The sequence below is a fragment of the Balaenoptera borealis genome, assembly GCF_965194805.1.
Source record: "Balaenoptera borealis genome assembly, chromosome: 12".
NCBI lineage: Eukaryota > Metazoa > Chordata > Mammalia > Artiodactyla > Balaenopteridae > Balaenoptera > Balaenoptera borealis.
In genome coordinates, this window is record NC_138869.1 from 50471520 (window position 1) to 50496387 (window position 24868).

The following is a 24868-nucleotide window of genomic DNA, read 5'->3' on the forward strand; positions in this document are numbered from 1 at the left end:
GCCATGCCATGCGGCATGTGGGATCTTAGTTCCCCGACCAGGGATCGAACCCACGCCCCCTGCATTGGAAGGGCAGAGTCTTAACCACTGGACTGCTGGGGAATTCCCAAGACAGCCTTATTCTATTTACAATGAATTTATATGCTGGTTGTTTTGTTATTGTTGTTTCGTATTTTTATTTTTTGTTTTCCCTCCAGTTGACTCAATGTTATTTCCAACTCTGCAGTGGTGAGCTTCTCCATAGCAGGATTGGTCAGGAAGATGGACTGTCTCCAAAGGAGATGAATATAAGGAATGACCTTGAGAGTGTCTGTCTTTCCTTAGATTTTAGGTAAGTTGTTTGCCCTGAGACTTCAGCTCTCTGATGTGTTCAAAGAAATATTTCAGATTATCTGGCTATTTTTTTTTTTTTTGGTTGCGCCATGCAGCATGTGGGATTTTAGGTCCCTGACCAGGGACTGAACCCACGCCTCATGCAGTCTTAATCTCTGGACTGCCAGGGAGGTCCCAGTCTGGCTATTTTTTGTTGTAAGGGTGGGGCCATATTCTGCAGATTTTTTTAAAATTTTATTTATTTATTTATTTATTTATTTATTTATTTATTTATTTATTTATTTACTTTTGGCTGTGTTGGGTCTTCATTGCTGCGTGTGGACTTTCTCTAGTTGCGGTGAGTGGGGGCTACTCTTCGTTGCGGTGCACTGGCTTCTCATTGCAGTGGCTTCTCTTGTTGTGGAGCACAGGCTCTAGGCACACAGGCTTCAGTAGTTGTGGCACGCAGGCTCAGTAGTTGTGGCACATGGGCCCTAGACCACAGGCTCAGTAGTTGTGGCGCACAGGCTTAGTTGCTCCGCGGCATGTGGGACCTTCCCGGACCAGGGCTCAAACCCGTGTCCTCTGCATTGGCAGGCGGATTCTTAACCACTGCGCCACCCAGGAAGTCCCTTCTTCAGTTTTTCAACATCTTGAGAAGAGGTGGATTTTTGGATTTTTAAAATTTTCAAAGTGGACCACACTTAAAAAAAACAAAACAAAACACTGAACAACAGTTTGTAGATATTCATTAGCAACCAATGCAATGTGATGATTTTTGAGAGAGATGAGAGACATAACATGAATCTCACATTCCCCAGACCTTCTCCTTGGGAATATTTGCTGAGCTGTGGCCCAGAGAGTTACAGCCTTTCTCAGTGTGTGGAGGAGATAGAGATCAGACCTGCTATATGTTTTTCTTTTTTTAACGTATTGTATAAATATGGAGAAATGTGTTGAAAAAGCACCAAGTAGTTGACAAGGGGGAGGAGTGTGTGACATTACCGGTGGCTGAATCCAGAGCCATTTCCAGGTCTATCCTGTATGGTTGTGATAATCGTGCAAAGAGGAACTGGTCTAAGGGACAGATGGGAGTTGAAATCCTGCCCTTGTTCCATTTGCCATGTCACGCACCTATGGGATTGTATCTCTTTAGGGGCTACTCTTTCCTAATAGGTACTGATGTGCCTTATGGGCCATTCTGGCCTTTCCCAGCATTTTTCTCTGTTGCTGTCTTTCACTCTAGAGTATAGGAAAGCTAGATATTCACATTTCCAGTCTATCTTGCATTCTATCGTGCAATGGACATGATAATGACTGTTACTCGTCACCTAGTCTCCATTCTCTCCTGCTTCCATAAAAATTGCTAATTTTCCAGTTTTTTCAGCAGGTATATTTGGCCATGTGACCAACCTCTGGCCATTGTGAAATGGTATGTGCAACTCTCTGGCCATGCACTTAAATGCATGCCCAGCACCACCATTAGACCAAGGAAAACAGGGTCCCACCCCAGGGCATGTGCCCAGGGTGTGCAGGGGGTCCTGCACTTTTAGTTCCTTCCTCTACATTTTTTTTTATTGGTTTACTTTTATCCTTTTATTTATTTATTTATTTTGGCTGCACTGGGTCTTAGTTGCGGCATGTGGACTTCTTAGTTGCGGCATGTGAACTCCTAGTTGCGGCATGTGAACTCTTAGTTGCAGCATGCAAACTCTTAGTTGTGGCATGCATGTGGGATCTAGTTCCCTGACCAGGGATCGAACCTGGTCCCCTCCATTGGGAGCGTGGAGTCTTACCCACTGGACCACCAGGGAAGTCTCCCCTTCCTCTACATTTTAAAAGTCATCTACTGTTGCCTGGGTGTGGCTAGGTCAAATAGGACTGTCACATGGGGTGCTCCGAGAGTAGATTGTGATCTCCATGGGCCCTGGGCTCTGTCTCTCCCATTTGGGGTGCTCTCTGAGCATTTACTCAGTGTGTGGGCTGACCAGGTGTCCTAAGGAGCTCCAGAATGCACACCTATAGGGTTGTGCCAGGGCCCTATGGCTGGACCTCAGTTCTAGGAGGGAGGCCAGCCTGGGTTTTTCCCACAGGATCACATGACACTGGGCCATCAGAATGATGCTGACTGATTTGGGGTGACTCATTCATCTTAGGCACAGGTTTGAATTCAAGGCTCTGGGCTACTGTGGGTCTGCTGTCAACCCTTGGGGTGGGCTGCATGTGTGGGCCCCTGTGTCAGCTCTTGCTCTTCTGCATTCCTACTGCAATGCTGCTTATGGGCTACAACACCCAATGACAACAGAGGTGGCAGCAAATATCCTTTATCTTGTGCATTCCCCACTCTTGGCCATGAGGGTGGTCACTCTTCCCCGCACAACATGTCAGGCAGTTCTCTGGGGGTGGCCACACCTCTGTCCTCTGAGGGCTTTCAACAGGCTTTCTGATAGATGTCCTCTCTTACCCCCCACTGATGCAGTGATGCCATGCTGTCCTGGGTCAGTCTTAAGCTGTGCTGGAAGGGGACATTCATTTCTTGGGTGAATTGAACGGCTCTTCTTACTCTTTGCATGGGCCCATTGCTTATCCTCCCCGTTGTTGGTGGTGGTATGGAAGGGAGAAGGATAACTGACATTGAAAGACATCACATTCCAGGAACGCAATGATTATAGCGGTTGCTATGGTCTCAATGTTTGTGTCCCCTTCAAAATTCATACGTTGAAATCCTAATCCTGATGTGATGGTATTAGGAGGCAGGGCTTTTGGGAGGTGCTCTCATGAACGGGATTAGTGTTCTTGCAAAAGAGATCGCACAGAGCTCCTTAGCTCCCTTCCATGTGAGGGCACCGCAAGAAGGCCCTGTCTATGAACCAGGAAGAGGGCCCTCACCAGAATTCAACCATGCTGGTGCCTTGATCTTGAACCTCCCAGCATCCAGAACTGTAAGAAATAAACTTCTGTTCTTTATAAGCTACCCAGGCTATAGTGTTTTGTCTAGCAGCCTGAATGGACTAAGACAGCAGTTTAAGAGCAGTTGTGGTTGTAAAATATGTGATTTCAATGATTAGACTATAACATTCCAAATGGTAAATTTAACATGACCAGAAAACTTATTACAGTTAATATTTTACTGAATATCCTGCGTAAGACTTGTATTTGCAGTTATTGTAATAACCTTTGAGGATGTCATTGGAAACCAATGTTCATGGGTGGCATGATGATTCAATGCCATTAGTAATGATCTAACCAGCATTCAATAAATGGTATTAAAGAACTGAAGAGGCAAGAATATCTATATTGTTTCAATTCTGTGGTGAGTTCAAGGATTTGAGGGATGATCAAGAAAAGACAAGACCTGAAACATATAATATTGTACATCAACTATACCTCAATACAAAAAAGTTTTTTTAAAGAAAAAGATAAGACCACTAGATGGCACTATTGTACAACAAACTACATTGTGCGGCCTCTGTACAGCTCGCAGGAGAGGGGAAGTCCGTTACTGAAGGGCCAACCCAGCAGGGGAAGAAGGCCAGGGATTCCCGGGGAGGGGGTGGGGTGGAGAGGCGAATTGGAAAGGAGGCTTACTCGTCTAGGCAGTGTTGCTCAACAGCAAGGTGGGAGTCTCTGCCCTTCAGAGAGCGTTGAAGGGCAGCAGCGGTTTGGGGTCTATTTTTTAAAAAATTTTATTTATTTATTTGTTTATTTATTTATTTAATTTATTTATTTTTTGGCTGTGTTGGGTCTTCGTTTCTGTGCGAGGGCTTTCTCCAGTTGCGGCGAGCAGGGGCCACTCTTCATCGCGGTGCGCGGGCCTCTCACCGTCGCGGTCTCTCTTGTTGCGGAGCACAGGCTCCAGACGCGTAGGCTCAGTAGTTGTGGCTCACGGGCCCAGGTGCTCCGCGGCATGTGGGATCCTCCCAGACCAGGCCTCGAACCCGTGTCTCCTGCATTGGCAGGCAGATTCTCAACCACTGTGCCACCAGGGAAGCCCCAGTTTGGGGTCTTTTACGGCCACAGAGTTTGTCTTATCCATGGCTAGCAGACATTAGGTGCAGTTTCACGAGTTGTGCAAAGCAGGCAGGCTCTAAATGGCTAAAAATATGCTAATATGGGTTATGTTTAAAGCAATTGGATGAGTAAGAATTTGTAAAACGTGTAAAAAAATATTGTACCCCTAAATCTTGTAAATATTGTACCCTTAAAGCTTGATATAAATTTCCTATGTTTTTAGGTTATTACACAATTACAACTGAACATTCAAATTCGATAATATTTAAATTGCATTAATTTAATATGAGGAACAGTGATGTTTTGCTAAAACTAGATTGCTGTTCTAAGATGAATATACTATAGGTTTTTTTGTTTGTTTGGCCTCACTGCACAGCTAGTGGGCTCTTAGTTCCCCGACCAGGGATCGGACCCAGGCCCTCAGCAGTGAAAGCTCAGAGTGCTAACCACTGGACCACCAGGGAATTCCCTGGCATAGGTTGTTTTGATTTTGCCTTGGCAAACCTACCTAACCAAGTGTCTTTGGTTGATGGGAATTGGGAATGGCCTACTCCAACTGTCAGCATGATTTCCAGGCTCCATATCTTCTACATGGAAAATATGTCAAAGAGCAGAAGCAGTGACTTACATCTGAGAACATCCCAGTGGGAGGGAAAAAGAAATCATGTTTATTCCTCAGGAATACTGAAGTGCCCTGGAGTAAGCTGACACTTTTCTGTTAACAATGTTATCAGTAAGGCTTTAAACTCCATGTTCTTTTGAGCAGGGAAATCCTAACCCCTGCTCTCCCATATTTAAAGGTCTTTTGGAGGTGACCACAGACACTCCTATAAAGCTCTCAGGTTATGCAGACGATGGAGGACTTGAGGTTATCTTGAAAAGATGTGACCTGGGTTCCACACAGGGCCTCATGGATCCCGGGGAAGTGTCGGCCTCAGTAGGGTATGGCTGAGGGCTGGATGCTCCTCTGGACACAGCCTTCTTGGCAGTAGGAGACGAAAAGACTTGTAAACTGTGAGCCCCATGTGGGGCATCACAGTGGCCGGGGTAGGAGCTAGACACATGGGGCCATTTGGCAGTGGTGGACAAATGAAGTGGTGGACAAGTCTAAGAAAGGTTGCAGGACTGTGTGTAGGCTTCTAGCTGGGGCCTGGATTCACTTCTCACCCTCCCTCACTTATTCATGGTGGCTCTCCCTATGCAGGACAGAAAAGCACCGCCTTTTTGACTTTCTAAGGGTCTTCTGGATATATATTAAGATCGCTACTCTGTTCCTCGACTTTCATTCATTCAGCAAACGTTTCGGTGCCTCCTCTGTCTTGAGGTCCCCACCCCGTCCAGGTCAGGCCCTCAGCCCAGTTCAGCTCTCTCTCCAGGTCCCTGATTTCTCCTCTAGGCCCTGAAGGGAGGGACTCACCAGTAGGTGGAAAATCTGCCAGGCAGGGGCCGGGCCTGTCCCGGCAGGGAAGAGGCTCCTGCCTCCAAGAGGAAGGATGACCTCGCAGGCTCCGCTGCTCATTGGCTCAGCTGGGCCCCGCCCCTTCACCCGATATCCAATGGAATGAAGGCCCTGCTTCCTTCTCCGGCCTGAAGGTTAGGACAAGCCAAGCCCTCTGCCTTAACTCAGAACGCAGAGTCCTGTGGACTCCCTAGTGGTCCAGTGGTTAGGACTCTGCACTTTGACTGCCGAGCGCCAGGGTTTGATCCCTGGTCAGGGAACTGAAATCCCGCAAGCCGTGCGGCGCGGCCAAAAAAATAAAAAAGAACGCAGAGCCTGAGAGGAAGACACCTACCTCGCCTTTTTTTCCTCAGGCTCGTCTGGTGGGAACTAGGAGGAACCACTGAGATGTGGGATCCTCTAAGATCACTAGAGAGAATTTCAGGTAAATTATAGGCTGACAGGTCACTGTGATGACGTACTTCCGGCTCAGCCATTGCTTTTAGCGCGTGAGGGTTTGGTTTGTGAGGACCCGCTAGTGGTTCCCCAAAGCTCTGTTCGCTGGAGAGGGGCAGAGGCCACTCAGAGCCCACGGTGAGCGGGTCTGGCTTGGTCAGAGCAGGACGGGAAGGACCCTGGGGGAGACCGGCGGGGCTACTGCTGCACCGGGGTCCTCAACCCAACGCCCATGCTCGACTCGTTCGCATCGAGAAGGGGCGCTGGCGGGCCGGGGACGCCGGCCGCAGGCTCCTGACGCCTAGTTTCTCGTCCCCAGGACAGCCTGTGGCCTATTCACACTTGGATACTGACACAAATTCAAGTGTTGACACCGAGGTCCTCAAATTTTTTAAACTGTCTGAGCTCCAGGACGCGTTGTCAGCAGAGAACACTGCCCTCGGTCGCTCCAGCCCCCGCTTGTCCAGGCTGCGGAGACCCCAGCCCTACCCCTAGGCCTGTGCACAGCTACTTAACGCTCTTTCCCTTTTCAGGTGGTCTCAGGAAATCAGTCTGTGATCACTTTATTCGCCTTACTCGCCTGGCCAGGTGTAAACCCAATCTGGAAGCGATTCGTAGAGTACCCAAAGTTTTGAGAAGACTGAAATGGTTTTCTCCCCACACCCCCATGGAGGCTACTTCCTTCACAGAATTGGAGAACGTGGAGCCCTGGATTTGGATTGGCTCATATGAATGTTTAATCTAAAAATCTTGGGACTTCACTGGCGATCCAGTGGTTAAGACTTGGGGCTTCCACTGCAGGGGGGACAGGGTTCCATGCCTGGTTGGGGCACTAAGATGCCTCATGCCGCACAGTGCAACATAAATAAATAAATAAAAATAAAAATCTCTTGAAGGGTTATATCCATCAAGCACCTAATATGTGTCTAATGTTTAGCATATAATATCCTATGCACAGTATTGGGGCTATGGAAACATTATTATTTTTTTATTATTTTTAAATTTTATTTAATTTTATTTTTGGCTGCGTTGGGTCTTCGTTGTTGCATGCGGGCTTTCTCTAGTTGCAGCGAGCGGGGGCTACTCTTTGTTGCGGTGCGCGGGCTTCTCATTACGATAGCTTCTCTTGTTGTGGAGCACGGGCTCTAGGCGTGTGGGCTTCAGTAGTTGCAGCATGCGGGCTCAGTAGTTGTGGCTTGCGGGCTCTAGAGCGCAGGCTCAGTAGTTGTGGCGCACAGGCTTAGTTGCTCCGCGGCATGTGGGATCTTCCCGGACCAGGGCTCGAACCCGTATCCCCTGCATTGGCAGGCGAATTCTTAACCACTGTGCCAACAGGGAAGCCCGACATTTCTTGATTTAGTTCTTTTTACATCCTTTATTTCACTCCTCATTACATTCTCTTAACGTAATTGTCATAACGTAATTGTTAAGGTTCACAATCAATCAGATAAAACATATGGTCCCTGCCATTAGTGAAGTATGTTGTGATTTGTTTCCCACCTGGGCTTGTTGTTTATGCTTCAATTCCATAGCTATGGTTTTCCCCATAGGAAAGTAGGAGTGTTTTGTACTTTGTAAGGGTGGCCTCTGCTGCTGTTCTACTTCCAGATGATTTGCTTTTCATAGTGTCAACTGTACAGATCACACCTTTTTGCTTAAGGCCATTTGTGTAATATGTCAATAATATTAAGTATCCACTGTAAGGGATGTTTATTACAAAGATATGATGTCAGTATCATGATTTAAGAGAATTAGAGTACACAACTACAAGGGGTACCCATTTACTCAGTATGAATCACTGCTTTTGTTACCTTTGGACAAAAACCATCCATGAGTTTAGCAGCATTACTTGTGTAGGTTTGCATTGTGTTGTTTTATTTGTTTTTGTTTTTGACAGCACCACAGGGCTTGCGGGATCTTAGTTCCCAGACCAAGGATCGAACCCAGGCCCCAAGCATTGGCAGCTTAGAGTTCTAACCACTGGACCACCAGGGAATTACCACATTGTGTTTTCTTTTAAAGTTCTTTTGTTTACACTTATAGCTACTCTTCCCTGTCCATTCCTCGCCCCCCCCCAACCCCTCCCCCCGCCCCTGGAATCCCTGCAACTATCAAGATGTGGTTTTTAGCCTCCCCTGACAGCTCTTTCCCTGACAGCCTCAGCTTCCTCTACCTTCCTGGATAGATTTCTGGGTTCAGTAAGTAGGGTCAGTGGAGGAAAGGGCCGTGTGCTGACTATATAAAGTCTTTTGTCTGATGGACCCTGAGACTTAATAGCAAACTGCAGATAAGGAGTTGAAATGGAAGTTGTTTTTAAAATCTACGAGTGCATGCACTTTTATGCTTATTAACGATTTCCAATCTATCTAATGGCAGCTATTTGTATTTCAGGTGTTGCCTTTAATGTGTAAACCTTGCTGATTCATTCTGTAGAATGGCAGAAGGCTTATTTCCTAATGATGAACTAGTTAACTGACCTAGAAAGGGAGTTAGAACTATTAGTTTACAAATAAAATTGCTTGGCTTCCCTGATGCAACAATATTTAGAACTTGGAGTATTTGAGACATGTCATGAAGTTGATGGATCATGTAATATGGTAGTGTTTTTCTTCTCACCACCTATCCCAAACACTCTTATAAAATTGAATGATCATCTTATAATCAATCTGTACTTAGAGGAAAAAAATAGTAGTAGAGAGACATCAAGATGTTCCTAATACGGGATTTCCCTGGCAGTCCAGTGGTTAAGACTTCCCTGGTGGTCCAGTGGTTAAGACTTCGCCTTCCAGCGCAGGGAGTGAAGGTTTGGTCCCTGGTCAGGGAGCTAAGATCCCATATGCCTGTGGCCAAAAAACCAAAACATAAAACAAAAGCAATATTGTAATAAATTCAATAAAGACTTTAAAAATGGTCCCACATCAGGGCTTCCCTGGTGGCGCAGTGTTTAAGAATCTGCCTGCCAATGCAGGGGACACAGGTTCGAGCTCTGGTTCAGGAAGATTCCCCATGCTGTGGGGCCACTAAACCCTGTGCACCACAACTACTGAGCCGGCACTCTAGAGCCTGCAAGCCACAACTACTGAAGCCCGCGTGCCTAGAGCCCGTGCTCTGCAACAAGAGAAGCCATTGCAATGAGAAGCCTGTGCACCACAACTAAGATTAGCCACTGCTAGCCACAACTAGAGAAAAGCCCACACACAGCAACGAAGACCCAACACAGCCAAAAGAAAAAAAGAGGTCCCACATCAAATCTTAAAAAAAAAAAAAGATGTTCCTAATAAACTATTTTCAAATTCCATTTTGACTTTTACTACTGTCTGTACTGTGTGGATTCTTGGGGGTTTTTTTTTGTTGTTTTTTTTTTTGGCTGCACCGTGCACAGGCAGGATCTTCGTTCCCAGACCAGGGATCGAACTCACACCCTCATGCAGTGGAAGCGTAGAGTCTTAACCACTGGACCACCAGGGAAGTCCTGACTCTAGGGATCTTAACTGGAACTCCAGCTTTCTTTTCAGCCCATAACGTTCTCTCCACTGTACCACTGTTTGCCCTAGTTTCCTTTTCTATCCTCTTTCCTAAGATGTCTTCTTTGGAGTACTGAAAATTAGTTTTGTCAGTCCACCTTCGCATCTGTTCGCTGAACCAGTCAGCTGAATATGTACCTGGGAAATTGTATGCTAATTATATTCTCCACACGATTTCTGTTTCTGTGCTCCCTCTTTTGCCTGCTGTCTCACCTCTGTGGCTTGAGAATTGCCTCCGATACAAGGCAATAACTAATGAATAGTATTGATAGTTCATGTAGCCCCCAAAAAGAATGGGTCAGATGCTATATGCAAGAATTAGGGTCAGTAGAATGATTGTCACTAATCCTTCTTTCTTTACTTTCAGTTGCTGAGAGTGTTACCTTTCCCTGAGACAGGAATAAAAGAGGTCAGATGACGACAACAGCGTCCTTAACAACCAGGCCCCAGGTGAGCTGGGTTTCCTCTGCCCCTGCATGTATGCATGTGCATATGTACAGATATATTTATATATGCACATATTAAAGTATACAAGTGTATATAAATATAAGTTTATATATGTTACATATGCATATATAAAATATATGTAACATACTTTTATATATATATAAATATGTAAATTTGTTTTCTCATTGAGGTATAACTTATAATTCATATAACTCACTGTATAGCTCACTTTTTAGAAATATACACACCTGTAAGACCATCATTCATATTGAGACATAGAACATTATCAGTACCTCAGCAGACTCCCTCATGCGCCATCCCAAGCAGTCCACCCCAAAGCTGACCTTTATGGGACTCCCCTGGCGGTCCAGTGGTTAGGACTGCACGCCCTCACTGCCAAGGGCCTGGGTTCAATCACTGGTCAGGGAACTAAGATCCCACAAGCCGCGTGGCCAAAACAAAACAAAACAAAACAAAAAAAGATGACCATTATTCTGACTGCTATGACAATATATTAGTTTTATTTGTTCTTAAACTTCATGTAAATGGAATCATTCAAAATTTACTCTTTTGTGTCTGCCTTCTTTTGCTCAGTTTTATGTCTGTGAACTTCACCCGTGTTGTTGCACATAGCAGTAGTTTGTACTTTTTCATTGCTGAATAGTTTTCCATTATATGATTATACCACATTTTATTTATTCATTCTACCGTGGATGGACATTTTGATTGTTTCCAGTTTTCGACTACTATGAATAAGAAGGCAGCGAACATTCTTGCTTATGCCTTTTGATGAACACAGGCACTCATTTCTCTGGGGTGTATCTTTAAGAGTCAAATTGCTAGGTCATAGGCTATACATTTGGTTAGTTTTTAGTAGATGCTGCCCAACAATCTTCTGAAATGGTTGTTCCAATTTATACTTTTACCAGCAGTACAAGAGAGTTCCAGTTGCTCCACATCCTTGCAAATACTTCTCATTCATTCTTGATATCATATTGGGGTTTTTTAATTGCCTTTTCTCCATTAAGGAGTGATACAGAGCACCATTTCATACGTTTATTGCATACGTGGATGTCCACTTATGTGAAGTCACTGTTGAGATACATTCCCATTGTTTCTTACATTGTGTGTCATTTTCTTCCTCCAAGTTGTAGTAATTATGGATATAAGTCCTATGTCAGATGTATGTATTATGAAGTTCCTTTTCCCAGTCTGTGGCTTGCTATTTCACTCTCTTATTAATTTATTTTTTTGGCCGTGCCCCGAGGCTTGCAGGATCTTAGTTCCCCAATCAGGGATGGAACCCGGGCCCCCTGCAGTGGAAGCGCAGAGTCCTAACCACTGGAAAGCAAGGGAATTCCCACCTTTTCACTCTCTTAATGTTGTCCTTTGATAAACAGACTTTTCTCTAGCCCATCTCAAGTAAGCAGTACTTTCCTGTGCTTCTCTAACCTCACTACCTCTACATGGGGGTGGGGAGTCATGGACAAATGTGAGAGCATTGTGCCTGGGGTAGTGAGAAAGGAGACAAGAATGAGGAAGAACTTGGATGAAAGCACAATTGAGAAATGACAGGAATATGAGCAGCCCAAATAATCACCCAAATATATTATACAGAGTGGGAAGGGGCTCGGAGCTAAGGTAGCAGCCATATCCCGTTATATGTTAGTTTTTCTTTTATATATATACATTCATGCTCAGGCCCAAGTCTAGCTTCTATATTATAGTCTATTTGGAGGTCGCATGTATTTGGAAGCTCATAGTGAAGATGTATTTTGTTCTAACTGGGAAAGTATATGAAACTCTGGCTGGCTGTCTGCCTTTAATTTTTGTCCTCTTCCTCTACACCTTGCAACTTTTACACAAAAACCGCTCAGGCACATGAGGGACCCAGTACTAAATATACGTCCTTGTAGATGCTGTTCTCAGCCTCTCATTGACAGTTTTGACCATCACCAGAGTCCTGAGGCCTGGGATAGGAGGAACTTGTCGTTTCAGGAATCAGTGGCTTTTGAGGATGTGGCTGTGTACTTCACTGACAAGGAATGGGCCAGCTTGATACCTGCTCAGAGGGCCTTGTGCAGGAGCGTGATGCTGGAGAACTCTATGTAAGGCCTCTCTGCTGCTGTTCTTTCTGGGCCCTAAGAAGTTAAAGGTTCTCTTATAACTATTAACTGACCCCAGATGGTGATGTTAAGGGTTTCCAGGTACACAGAGCCCTGGAGTCTATTTGGCTTCCAAGAAGGCTTTCCTTCTTTTTCCATCGTAAAAGCTGTCCTCCCTCTGTACCTGCCTTAGAGGCGATTCTCTGGGTACACCAGGGCTCGAGCAGTCTCTTGGTACCCTCACCCTAGTATTGAACCTCCAGATTATCTTGAGAGAACTCAGCCCCTTTGTCTCCATGTGGGAGTTGCTCCTAGGAGCCATACATCTGTTTTCCACAGTTAGAGAATTTTCCATTCTTTAACAAGGAAGGTAAAACATTTGTTTTCCTTTAAATAGAAATTCGCCTCCCAGAGTGTCTCAGGCTTCCTTGGAAACACTGTCCAAGATCTCCTCCCAGAACCCTTCCTGTACCTCTGTAGGGTACCGCTTGCTCGGTTCCCCCGGGGTTCCTCTCCTCGCTGAGACTGACCCGCGTGACTCTGCTCTTCATTGTATTGTTTCTTCTTCCCTTCAAGCAGCATCGTCCACTTCCAAACTAGCTCTGGTCTCTCATCTTGAGCGAGGGAAAGAGTCACGTTTCACCCAGCCCCAGGGACCCCTAAACAGGAGGAACAGGAGAGCAGATTCTACAGGTGAGTTAAACAAGGAATGCCCTTTGTTTTTATTTGATTAAAATGAAAACGTGTGTTCTCTGTGCCCAGCATCATGGAGTGTTTGGGATCCTTAATCACACTGTTTCTGATTGGTCTGTTTTTCATCTATTTAAATGGAGTACACAACACCGTGCTTCAGTGTCTTACATACTAGGATGCTTTTATCCCTGGGGATATGTGGAAAGATTTTTCGAAGTACTTTACTGGTTATTTGTGATAACCATTTACCAGTTTCTCCCAGTTTTACAAAAATGATAAACTCAGTGCAGTATTAGCTTGTCAACTAATCAACAAAACAAATAGAAAAAATTATTTTTGCTTTTCATGATTATTAATAAGTTAAACATTTTTGAAAATTTGATTCTTATTTTATTTTGGAATACAGTTAATTTACAATGCTGTGTTACTTCCAGGGGTACAACTAAGTGATTTAGTTATATGTATCCATATACTGATTCTTTTTCAGATTCTTTTCCATATAGGTTATTACAGAATATTGAGTAGAGTTCCCTGTGATATACAGTGGGTCCTTGTTGATGATCTATTTTATATGTATATTAATGGGTATATGTTAATCCAAACCTCCTAATATATCCCACCTGCCCACCTTTCCGCTTTGGTAACCATAAGTTTCTTTTTTAAATCTGTGAGTCTGTTTTGGGCTTGTCAAGTAGTTCATTTGTATCAATTACTAGATTCCCCCTTACCCTTCACCTACCCAGGCAGATGCCAACCCCTGGAAAACCGCTCTGCTGAGCGTGCTGTCGTCCGTACGTGGGGCAACTCTAAGGAAGGAGGCTGGAGGTGGGGACCTTACTGCTAGGGGACTTGGAGACCAGGTGACTTGTCAAAGCTCTTTGAGGCCAGCGGGTCCACCATCCTTTGGGTGCTCTAGGCTTAGTTAAGCTGTAGGAGGGCCCGCCTGGATCTGGTGACGGTGGTCCCATGCAGAGGGGACCAGGCACTACAGGACCAGCGGGAGCTCGTTTGCTGGCACATCCTCCCCAGCTCTCTCAGCCCCAGGACCCTCCATCCTTGGGACCCAAGCCTGCGCAGGCTCCAGGGATGTGACATTAGCTCAGGTTACCAGGCCTGAGGGGAATATAGTAGGCATTTCTTTCCTTCTTCTTCTTCTTCTTTTGTTTTGTTTGTTTCTAATTTAACTTTTAGGTTATATTGGAGTAGAGCTGATTTACAATGTTGTGTTTATTTTAGGTGTAGAGCAACTTAATTCAGTTATACATATCAATACATCAAAAGAATTCTTTTTCGAATTCTTTCCCCATTTAGGTTATTACAGAGTGCTGAGTAGACTTTCCTGCGCTATAGAGTGGGTCCTTGTTGATGATATATTTTCTATATATATGAGTGTGTGTATGTTAATGCCAACCTCCTAATTTATCCCTCCTGCTCACCTTTCCCCTTTGGTAACCATAAATTTCTTTTTGAAGTCTGTGAGTCTGTTTCTGGCTTGTGAAGTAGTTCATTTGTATCAATTTTTAGATTCTATGTGTAAGTGATATCCTATGATATTTGTCATTCTCTGTCTGACTGAGTTCACTTAGAATGATCACTTCTAGGTCCATCCATGTTGCTGCAGATGGCATTATTTCATTCTTTTTTTTTTTTTTTTTTAATGTCTGATGGATACTCCATTGTGTATATCAACCACATCTGCTTTATCCATTCATATGTTGATGGACATTTTGGTTGCTTTCATGTCTTGGCCATTTTCAGTAGGTCAATGAATGTTGGCGTGCATGTGTCTTTTTGAAATAGGATTTTCTGCGGATATACTCCCAGGAGTGGGATTGCCGGATCATTTGGTAGCTCTAGTTTTAGTTTTTTAAGGAACCTCCATACTGTTCTTCACAGTGGCTCTTAACCAATTTCCATTCTTACCAACAGCGGAGGAGGGTTCCCTTTTCTCCACACCCTCTCCAACATTTATTGTTTGTAGACTTTTTGATGATGGCCATTCTGACTGGTGCGATGTGATAGCTCATTGTCATTTTCATTTGCATTTCTCTGATAATTAGCCACGTTGAGCATCTTTTCATGTGTTTTTATTTTTTTTTTCCTTAAACAGTGTGAGTAAAAGTTACCTCTTGAAATGGGCTTCTGGAAAGTCTTCCCGTTTTTGAATTCTTCTTCGATGACCTACCCCAGGACATTACTTGAGGGCAGGTGTCACTTAACGCCCCTCAGGCCTTGTGAACATGAAGTGCCCAGCAGCACCGGGTTTATAGCTGTTGTTACAGGAAGCGGCCACAAGGCGGCAGGATTTCTTCATGCTCCAGTGCGGTGACTCAGGCAACCAGAGCCTTAGGGAAAGTTGTGTTCCTGGCTTGTCAATGAGAGGGGAGTGTGCCAGCACAAAGACTCAAGGGCTTGTGCCTCATTCCTTCTTCCCCTTACCCTGGCAGATGCCAACCCCTGCATAACCACTCTGCTGAGGGTGCTGTCGTCAATACATGGGGCGGCTCTAAGGAAGGAGGCTGGAGGTGGGGACCTTACCATGGAGGACCTGGTGACCAGGTCCCTTGTCAACGCTCTTTGAGCCCAGAGGGTCCACCATCTTTTGGGTGCAGTAGGCTTGGCTTAGGTGTAGGAGGACCTGCCTGGATCTGGTGATCGTGGTCCCATCTAGAGGGGACGGGGCACTCTGAGTCCGGGCGGGGCTCATTTGTTGGCATGTCCTCCCCCCGGCTCCCTCAGCCCCAGCATACTCCAGCCAGGGGACCCAGGCCTGCTCAGGCTCCAGGGATGTGACACCAGCCCAGGTCACTAGGCCTGAGGGCAATAGAGTAGGCATTTCTTTCCTTATTTTTTTTTTTTGTTTTGTTTTTCATTTAACTTTTACTTTAAATTGGAGTAGAGTTGATTTACAATGCTGTTTTTGTTTTAGGTGTACAGCAACTTGATTCAGTTATAGATATCCATATGTCCATTGTTTTTTGAATTCTTTCCCCATTTAGGTTATTACAGAGTGCTGAGTAGAGTTCCCTGTTCTGTATAGTAGGCCCCTGTTGATGATCTATTATATATATATATATATGTGTGTGTGTGTGTGTGTGTGTATGTTAATGCCAACCTCCTAATTTATCCCCCCTACTCACCTTTCCCCTTTGGTAACCATAAGTGTCTTTTTGAAGTCTGCGAGTCTGTTTCTGTTTTGTCAAGTTGTCATTTGTATCAATTTTTACATTCCACCTATAAGTGTTATCCTATGATATTTGTCTTTATCTGACTGTGTTCACTTAGTTTGATCACCTCTGCGTCCATCCATTTTGTTGCAGATGGCATTATTTCATTTTTTTTAATGGCTGCATCATATTTCATATATATGTATACCACATCTTCTTTATTGATCACCTAACATGAGCCAAGTATTATGGTGTGGAGTTTATATTCTTTATCTCAATGGTATAATAGCTCTGTGCAGTAAGCGGTTATTATTGTCACAATTTTTTTCCCCATAAATTTATTTATTTATTTATTTATTTATTTTGCCTGTCTTGGGTCTTCGTTCCTGCACGTGGGCTTTCTCTAGTTGCGGCGAGTGGGGGCTACTCCTCGTTGTGGTGCGCGGGCTTCTCATTGCACTGGCTTCTCTTGCTGTGGAGCACGGGCTTTAGGTGCGCAGGCTTCAGTAGTTGTGGCTCGAGGGCTCAGTAGTTGTAGCTCACGGGCTCTAGAGTGCAGGCTCAGTAGTCATGGCACACAGGCTTAGTTGCTCTGGAGCATGTGGGATCTTGCCGTGTCCCCTGCATTGGCAGGCGGATTCTTAACCACTGCGCCACCAGGGAAGTCCTATTGTCAGAATTTTACGAATGAATACATGGGGGTTTACTGAGAGGTTTGAATTCAAATTCAGTGAGTATGTCTCCACGTGTGACCATGGTTGCACCACTTTCGTTTTTCATCTACCCCTATTGCTGCTTTGTGCCCCATTCTAGGTTCTTGAGGTAGGTATCCCAGGCTTCTCTTTCTTCACTACTCCTGGCCCTGCCGCTGAAAGACCTCCCGGGACCTGGCTCCCGCACACGGAGCCTGTGGAAGGGCCAGTTGCAGCCTCTGTCTTCCCTTGCATACTCAGAACTGAAGATCTTACTCAGAGGCCTTACTGGTGAGGAGTCAGGCACTTACAGAAAATAATAGGAACAAAAGACAGAAGAGTTGGGGAAAGCAACTGTAGAGTTTATCACAGCCTGGCGATGGGGAAGAAAGCTAGAGAACCATGTTGGTTGGCAATCAATGTTACATAAATGAATGTGTATGTGAAGATCTGATTGTTTATGTAGCAGAGCCAACTGTTGAGATAGGCATGTATGACAAGAAGCTGATAGCTGCTTGGATTTGCTAAAAATTGAATTAATTTTAAGCAATACAGTGTTTAGTGAGGAGGAGTGGCTATGCCTCAGTATATTTCCAATGCCAAGAATATGCTGGTACCTAATTAGGCACCTGAGTCTTGTGCCACCCTGTGATGTGATAGAATCTGCGCTGCATGCCATCCATGCCAGGAGAACCAACCACCCGTCCAGCAACTGGAATGGAGGAGAAGCCCTCAAATGGACACTATAAGGTGGAGGGTTATTGAGATAATACCTGAAACAATGTCCTGAGAGCACCATGTTGCTGGGTTTGACTTTAATAAAGTTTTTGCTCCAGGCGTATTGATATCTCAGAAAAGCCTGTGTAATTATAACAAAATTAGAAGTTTATTTTTTTTTTATTGAGTGTTGTAGTACAATGGGAACCGACAGCAAAATTTGTTAACATTGCTAGAAAGTGGGTTATGTCCTTCTAAATTTCACTGCGTCTACCAACTTGTAGCCAATAGGGATATGGTACGACCAATTTAAATTTTATATTTTAAAATACCACTCAAAAATGTTTAACTTAATATGATGATTTGAGCACAGACATCCAACTCTCTAATTCCCCATCCTTGTGACTGATCTTGTCCTGAAAAGAATACAAAAGAGAAGAGAACAAATTGCAATATACTACCTTTTGCCTCAATTCTTAAGGACTTTTCTTCTTTCTTAAGGACTTGTGTAGATGGATCTGAATTGATCCTGAGGGATGACTCAAAGCCTTTTCTGAGAAAGTTTCTGTTTCTTAGGCAGCAGGTAGAGGAGATTTGAGCAAGGTTTTATTAATGTCCCTGAGTTTGGAGGAGCTAGGAGGGCATACTGAGTGACTGTTGAGGGACCAGATGAGAATGTCAGTATTTGTTGCGATAGCTCAGTAGTAATAGAAGGTCTATTAAACAAAGCCAAAGATGGACGGGTCTTCTCTCTGACTATCCTTTTCTGAAGAATAGGACAAAGAAGGAAAGTACACCCAACATGGCCAGATCACAGGGCTTCTCGGTCAAAGAGAAAACTGATAAAGCCAGTACCTGGCGGATTGGCATCATCAAATGTGAGAGACACTCTGTAGGTTCCCCTCAATTCCTGAATTCTGGTCGATCTTTGAATGGAAACGTTGACTTGCATCAAACAGTCCTGGAGCTTACTGTCTGTGGGGAGGACCGCTCACGTGGGCAATGAGCTCATATTGCCATTCACCAGAGAGTCACTTAGTCTCTCTGGGGGAGGGTTATTCTTCACACTCTGTTGAAGTCAGCCTCGGCCATGAGACTTGCTTTGGCCAATGCAAAGTGACCCTGACCCAGCCTCATGCACAGCGTCCCGTTCCCTTGGAGTAGAATGCCCCCCCTTCCCGAGTTGCCTAATTAGAGAGCTCCTACTCATCCCAAACAGTCAGCTGGCTCAGAAGCCTTAGCCCACCTATCAGGCAGGTGTCAAGGGCAGCCTGCTCCTTCCTTTATGGTAGCTCTAGTCATATTATTCACTTCCACACCTTCTCTCTCCCACCTGGAGATCCTTGTGGGCAGAGGATAACGTTCTAGTCATCTTTGTCACCCTGGCCCCTTATATAGTTCATGGCACATAGGAGATACTTAAGAAATCTTGGATCAAGAAGTGAGTGAGTGAAATGAGTTCTGCAATCAGTAGTTACAGCACATATTGGACAGTTCAAGCACTTTAACATTCATTTATTCGGCAGACATTTATTAAGCTCATTCTTTGTGCCAAGCATCGTGATAGGTGCCAAGATTACCTTTGTGAATAAGTTAGTCATGGCATCTGTCCTCATATTTCTTAGGAAACCTACAAGAAGATAGACAGCCATATACAGTGGAAGGCAGGAGTCTGGCAAGAAATACAGTTTCATGAATCCCACCCACATTGAAAGATCAGAGGGCAGAATATAGGAGTGGCGTGGGGGACTTCCCTGGTGGCACAGTGGTTAAGAATCCGCCTGCCAATGCAGGGAACACGGGTTCAATCCCCGGTCCGGGAAGATCCCACATGCCGCGGAGCAACTAAGCCCGTGCGCCACAACTACTGAGCCTGTGCTCTAGAGCCCGCGAGTCACAACTACTGAGCCCACGTGCCACAACTACTGAAGCCTGCGTGCCTAGAGCCTGTGCTGCACAACAAGAGAAGCCACTGCAATGAGAAGCCTATGCACCGCAACGAAGAGTAGCCCCCGCTCGCCACAACTAGAGAAAGCCTGTGCGCAGCAACGAAGACCCAATGCAGCCAAAAATAAATAAATAAATTTATTTTTAAAAAAAAGGAGTGGGGTGGGGCTTGCTCAGGTTAAGGTCTGTACAATGCCTATGGCAAGAGGTTGTTGAATTAATGCCTATTATGAAGCTAGGAGGCCCTAGAGGCACAGTGGGCTCAGAGCCACAGATCTTCTTGGTGAGGAACAGATTGTGGGACCAACTGTACTCATTTTCCTGAATGTGTCTTAGTTCTGTCTCCACCCTTGTGAAGCCAGGACATGATACAGCAGTTAGGAGAAACCCCAGGCTGCATTAAAGCACAGAACAGCTTCCATATGGAATGTTGGCCACGCAGGGGTGCTATGTACTTCTTCAAATCCTCATTATTGAAAACATTTTTCTTATACTCCTGATTCTGGGACTAGCCTAGGTGGTCTCTGTCAAACCCCACCTGCCAGCCTTGAAGTTCAGTGCATTTCCTCATTTTTATACCTTCTGAGGGGATTGCTGTCTGTGACTGGGGAGAGCAATTCAGGATACCGATTACTATGCGTTCTCGGAATTCATCCTCAGGTCTTAAATGGTGTGATCAGCTAGACAGTGTCTCCTGACCTTGAGAAGAAGCAATTGGCATTAGGAAGCACGTTGAGCTGATGCTGCCCTTCATTTATTCTCTAGACTGCTGCTTGGTTCCAGGAACAAGGTAAGAGAATCATCATAGCTTTTCTGAGGGCTCTATGAGCAAGGCCTTGATGAGGCTGGAAGAGAAGACAGCTGTCATTCGATGAGCACCCATTAGGTATTACGTTCCTTACGTTCGTTGTCTATTTAAAACTTTCTAATAAACTTCACGAGATAGGCATTATATCCCCATTTTATAGATGAGGAAACTGAGGCTGGATGGGTACATTATTTGTCCAAGGTTATACAGCCCAAAGTGGTGAAATTCAGTTTTAAAACCAGGTCTGACTATCTCCACAGCTCCAAATTCCCTTTCTTCATGTGATTTGCAAGATGGAGCCCCTGCCCTTGCAGCATTTGTAACTTGCTTAGGGGGACAAGATTCCTGAAAGTATGTTTAATAAAAAAAGGTGACAGCAACTTAAACTTGATGAAAGAGAGCTACTTTTATTGACATGGGAATGGTCACAATATATTGCTAAGTAAGAAAAAGCAAGCTTGAGAATAGCAAGGTAGGCTCCACTGGAGGCAAACAGTGAGGTGTCTCATGCCTCCTACCCAGATCAAGATAGCCCAGACAGCTTCCTCATGTCTCCTACAAGTCAACCTCCTCCCAAGGGTCAACCACTCTAATGATTTCTCTTACTATAGGTTAGTGTAGGTGACAAACAAAATAATTTAGTATCCGCTCTTTTATGTTTAGATGCTTTTACCACATTTTGTCTGTGAGGTTTATCCATGTTGTTACATGTAGCAGAGGCTTTTTAAAATTGCTGAGTGCTATTCCACTGACTGAATATACCACTGATTGATGGATATTTGGGTGGCTTCAGATTTGGGGCTTTTGTAAATACTATGAACATTCTTTTATGTGCCTTTTGACTGACCTATTCATGTATATCTCTTGAATATCTATAGGTAGATAGATACATTTATATAATTTTATATTAATTAATTATTATATGAGTGGAATTGTTGCATCATACAGGTTAGGCATATGCTTGGCTTTGACAGATACTGCCAGAAGTTTTACAAAATAGTTGTAATGATGTATCCTGCTTCCAGCAGTGTATGAGAGTCTTAGATACTCTTCAGCCTCCTCCTTCATAGTCTTTTCTAGTTCCCCGAACACGGATTGAACCCACGCCCTCTGCATTGGAAGCACGGAGTCTTAAATCACTGGACCACCAGGGAAGCCCCTGGGTAGTCTTTTTAATATTAGCCATTCTGGTGTTAGTATAGATGTAACATATTGTGGTTTTAATTATATTTCCCAAATGACTAATGATGTTGAGTACCTTTTTCATATCCTTATTGGCCATTTGGATATTCTTTTTGTGTAGGTAGTAGCGTTGGGGTGAGGGTTCTAAGTGTGCCTGCAGGGGCTGGCATGGTTTGAACTTTCACTGGCACCAGGAGAGGGAGCCCGCGGGGTTTCTTACAGGCCTGTCCAGGTGTGGGGCGATAGGAGAAGAGGGAGGAAAGAGGCTTGAAAGCTCTTAGTGATCAAATATCAATAATGAAGTTATACTCTTTATTACAATGTTGCTCAGATCTGTGGTGATAAGATAATAAATCTGAAATAGCCAATACTTACCTTGTTGCCTACACTTGGAACACAAGATAAATAAGTATGAAAATGAGATACTGATTATCTTAACTCTTTGGTCTGGACCAGGGAATTAGCCTGTAAATGTGATATGTCCTGCTTGGCTGAGCTGGGACTGTTTTACAAGTGAGAACTAGTGGTAGAATTTCAGAAAAAAAAATACAGTCGTGACATAAGCATGGATCCTTGACTCCCCAAATAGTAATAAGCTTAAGGAATATGTCTTAGGTAAATTATTTCTTCTCAATTCTCACAGAGACTATGGAATAGAGAGAGAAGGCATCATTTTATATTTGCTTTTATAAGGACTATAAATGTTAATTAGCTTGCCCATAGTTACTGCTTTCTGAAGCAGTAATTTCAGACAAGGATTTGGAAATACAATGTCAAAGTGTATTTAAACATTTTAATAATGATTTAATTATTTTAACATTAAAGTACATGCTGACCATAAGGTGGTTTACAGCCTCATCCCTGGTCATGTGCCTTGAGTCTAAATTTTCTCTGACCTGCCATTAGAGACAAAGTTTAAGAATTACTGCATAAGGGATGCAACTCTTAATAAAACAAGGTCCTAATGTTCCAGAAACAAAAGGAGCCACCTGGAGGGCTCAAAGGACAGTGGGACTGTTAGGCCCTAACTCACCCCTCTATAATTTGTTGTCTTTCCCTTAGAGTTACTGAATTTTCTCCTCTTTGCCAGTGTGTCTGACCCTTAGTTTACTCAGATATGGTTCCTCTCTAGCCAAGGCAAGGACAAAAATCCATTTTCCACTTTTCCCCAATTCCATGAGTGGTGGAGCCTAGATTTTGAGGCTTACTTTTTCCAACTATAAAATGGAGACTATAACAGCTACTTGTGGAGCTATTATAAATATTTTTTTAAAAATTAAATGCGCATGAATAAACCTTGCACTATATACCCGATCATTGTGGATGCTCAGTAAGTATAGCTATACTCATTGAATCCATCCATTCTGGAAGTTGATATAACTGATATAGACTCCGAGCTTCCTTTAGGCAAGGGTGACTAACCCCCTGGTTTGCTCAGTACTGTCCCAGTTTTAGCACTGAAAGTTTAGCATCCCAGGAAACCCCTCCTCAGGACACAAAAAGTCCCAGTTTTTGGTGATGGATGTAGAAGTCTGGGGGAGAATATAGAACCCCACGAGGCTACCTGAAAAATAGGGGCTGAAAGCAATACTATTTTTAGTGTCAGATGGATATGGCATAGATTATCTGCCTTCTGTAGTTGCTGTTGCTTATTTTTTTCCCTTACCATTGATGCAGGCAACCATGATTTATGGTTCACAAAAATGGAGCATTCATTGTAACATCACTCCAAATGATGTGACTTAAATGTCCACCTTAAGTGTGTTGTAATCATGAGCACTAACAGCCTATTTTTCATTTTTGCTTGTGGATTAACTATTGGACTTTGTATTGAGATAGTGCTAGTTTAATTTTTGACATTGTGAATATCATGACCATGTTTTCTAAGAGTTCAGATAATGAAAACAAGAATGATTATCCTACCAATGCCAGTATGACCCAGACATCACTGAAAAAGAAGGCTAAATGACTTATTTTTTTATTGAAATATAGTTGATTTACGATGTTGTGCCAGTCTCTGCTGTACAGCAAAGTGACTCAGTTATACACATACATACATTCTTTTTTTTATATTCTTTCCCATTATGGTTTATCCCAGGAGATTGGATATAGTTCCCTATGCTATACAGTAGGACCTTGTTGTTTATCCATTCTAAATGTAATAGTTTGCATCTACCTACCCCTAACTCCCAGTCCATCCCTCTCCCTCTCCTCTTCCCCCTTGGCAACCACAAGTCTGTTCTCTATGTCTGTGAGTCTATTTCTATTTTGTAGATAGGTTCATTTATGGCATATTTTAGATTCCACGTATAAGTGATATCATATGGTATTTGTCTTTCTCTTTCTTAGAATGATAATATCTAGTTGTATCCATGTTGCTGCAAATGGCATTATTTCTTTCTTTTTTATGGCTGAGTAGTATTCCATCATATATATGTACCACATCTTCTTTATCCATTCATCTGTTGATGGACATTTAGGTTGTTTCCATGTCTTGGCTATTGTGAATAGTGCTGTGTGAACATAGGGATGCATGTATCTTTTCGAATTATAGTTTTGTCCGGGTATATGCCCAGGAGTGGGATTGCTGGATCATATGGTAATTCCATTTTGAGTTTTCCGAGGAACCTCCATACTGTTTTCCATAGTGGTTGCACCAACTTACGTTCCCACCAACAGTGTAGGAGGGTTCCCTTTTCTCCACACCCTCTCCAGCATTTGTTATTTGTAGACTTTTTAATAATGGCCATTCTGACCAGTGTGAGGTGATACACATTGTAGTTTTGATTTGCGGTTCTCTAATAATTAGTGACTTGGAGCATCTTTTCACGTGCCCACTGGCCATCTGTATGTCTTCTTTGGAGAAATGTCTATTAATGTCTTCTGCCCCTTCTGCCCATTTTTCGGTTGGGTTTGTTTGTTTGTTTGTTTGTTTTGAGTTGTATGAGCTGTTTGTATATTTTGGAGATTAAGCTCTTGTCAGTTGCATCATTTGCAAATATTTTCTCCTATTCCATATGTTGTCTTTTCATTTTTTTAATGGTTTCCTTTGTTGTGCAAAAGCTTGTAAGTTTGATTAGGTCCCATTTGTTTATGTTTGTTTTTATTTCTATTGCTTTGGGAGACTGACCCAAGAAAACATTGGTACGATTTATGTGAGAGAATGTTTTTGCCTATGCTCTCTTCTAGGAGTTTTATGGTGTCGTGTCTTATGTTTAAATCTTTAAGCCTATCTGAGTTTATTTTTGTGCATGGTGTGAGGGTGTGTTCTAATGTCATTGATTTACATGCAGCTGTCCAACTTTCCCAGCACCACTTGCTGAAGAGACTATCTTTTTCCCTTTTATATTCTTGCCTCCTGTATCAAAG

At 43.7% G+C, this 24868-nt stretch overlaps 2 protein-coding genes across 5 annotated transcripts in view; both read left to right on the plus strand.

Moving 5' to 3' along the window:
* ZNF662 (zinc finger protein 662) overlaps positions 1-16495 on the plus strand; it is a 41506-nt gene extending 25011 nt beyond the window's left edge. For all 4 annotated transcript variants that reach the window (XR_014232913.1, XR_014232914.1, XR_014232915.1 and 1 more), the window contains 3 exons: positions 227-331; positions 10109-10191; positions 12873-16495. The gene's annotated coding sequence lies outside the window, so the exon portion shown is untranslated. The remainder of the gene's footprint in view (positions 1-226; positions 332-10108; positions 10192-12872) is intronic.
* Positions 16496-16580: 85 nt separating this feature from the next.
* Positions 16581-24868, plus strand: part of GASK1A (golgi associated kinase 1A) — a 67828-nt gene continuing 59540 nt past the window's right edge. Inside the window, exon 1 of the mRNA XM_082348603.1 lies at positions 16581-20299. The gene's annotated coding sequence lies outside the window, so the exon portion shown is untranslated. The remainder of the gene's footprint in view (positions 20300-24868) is intronic.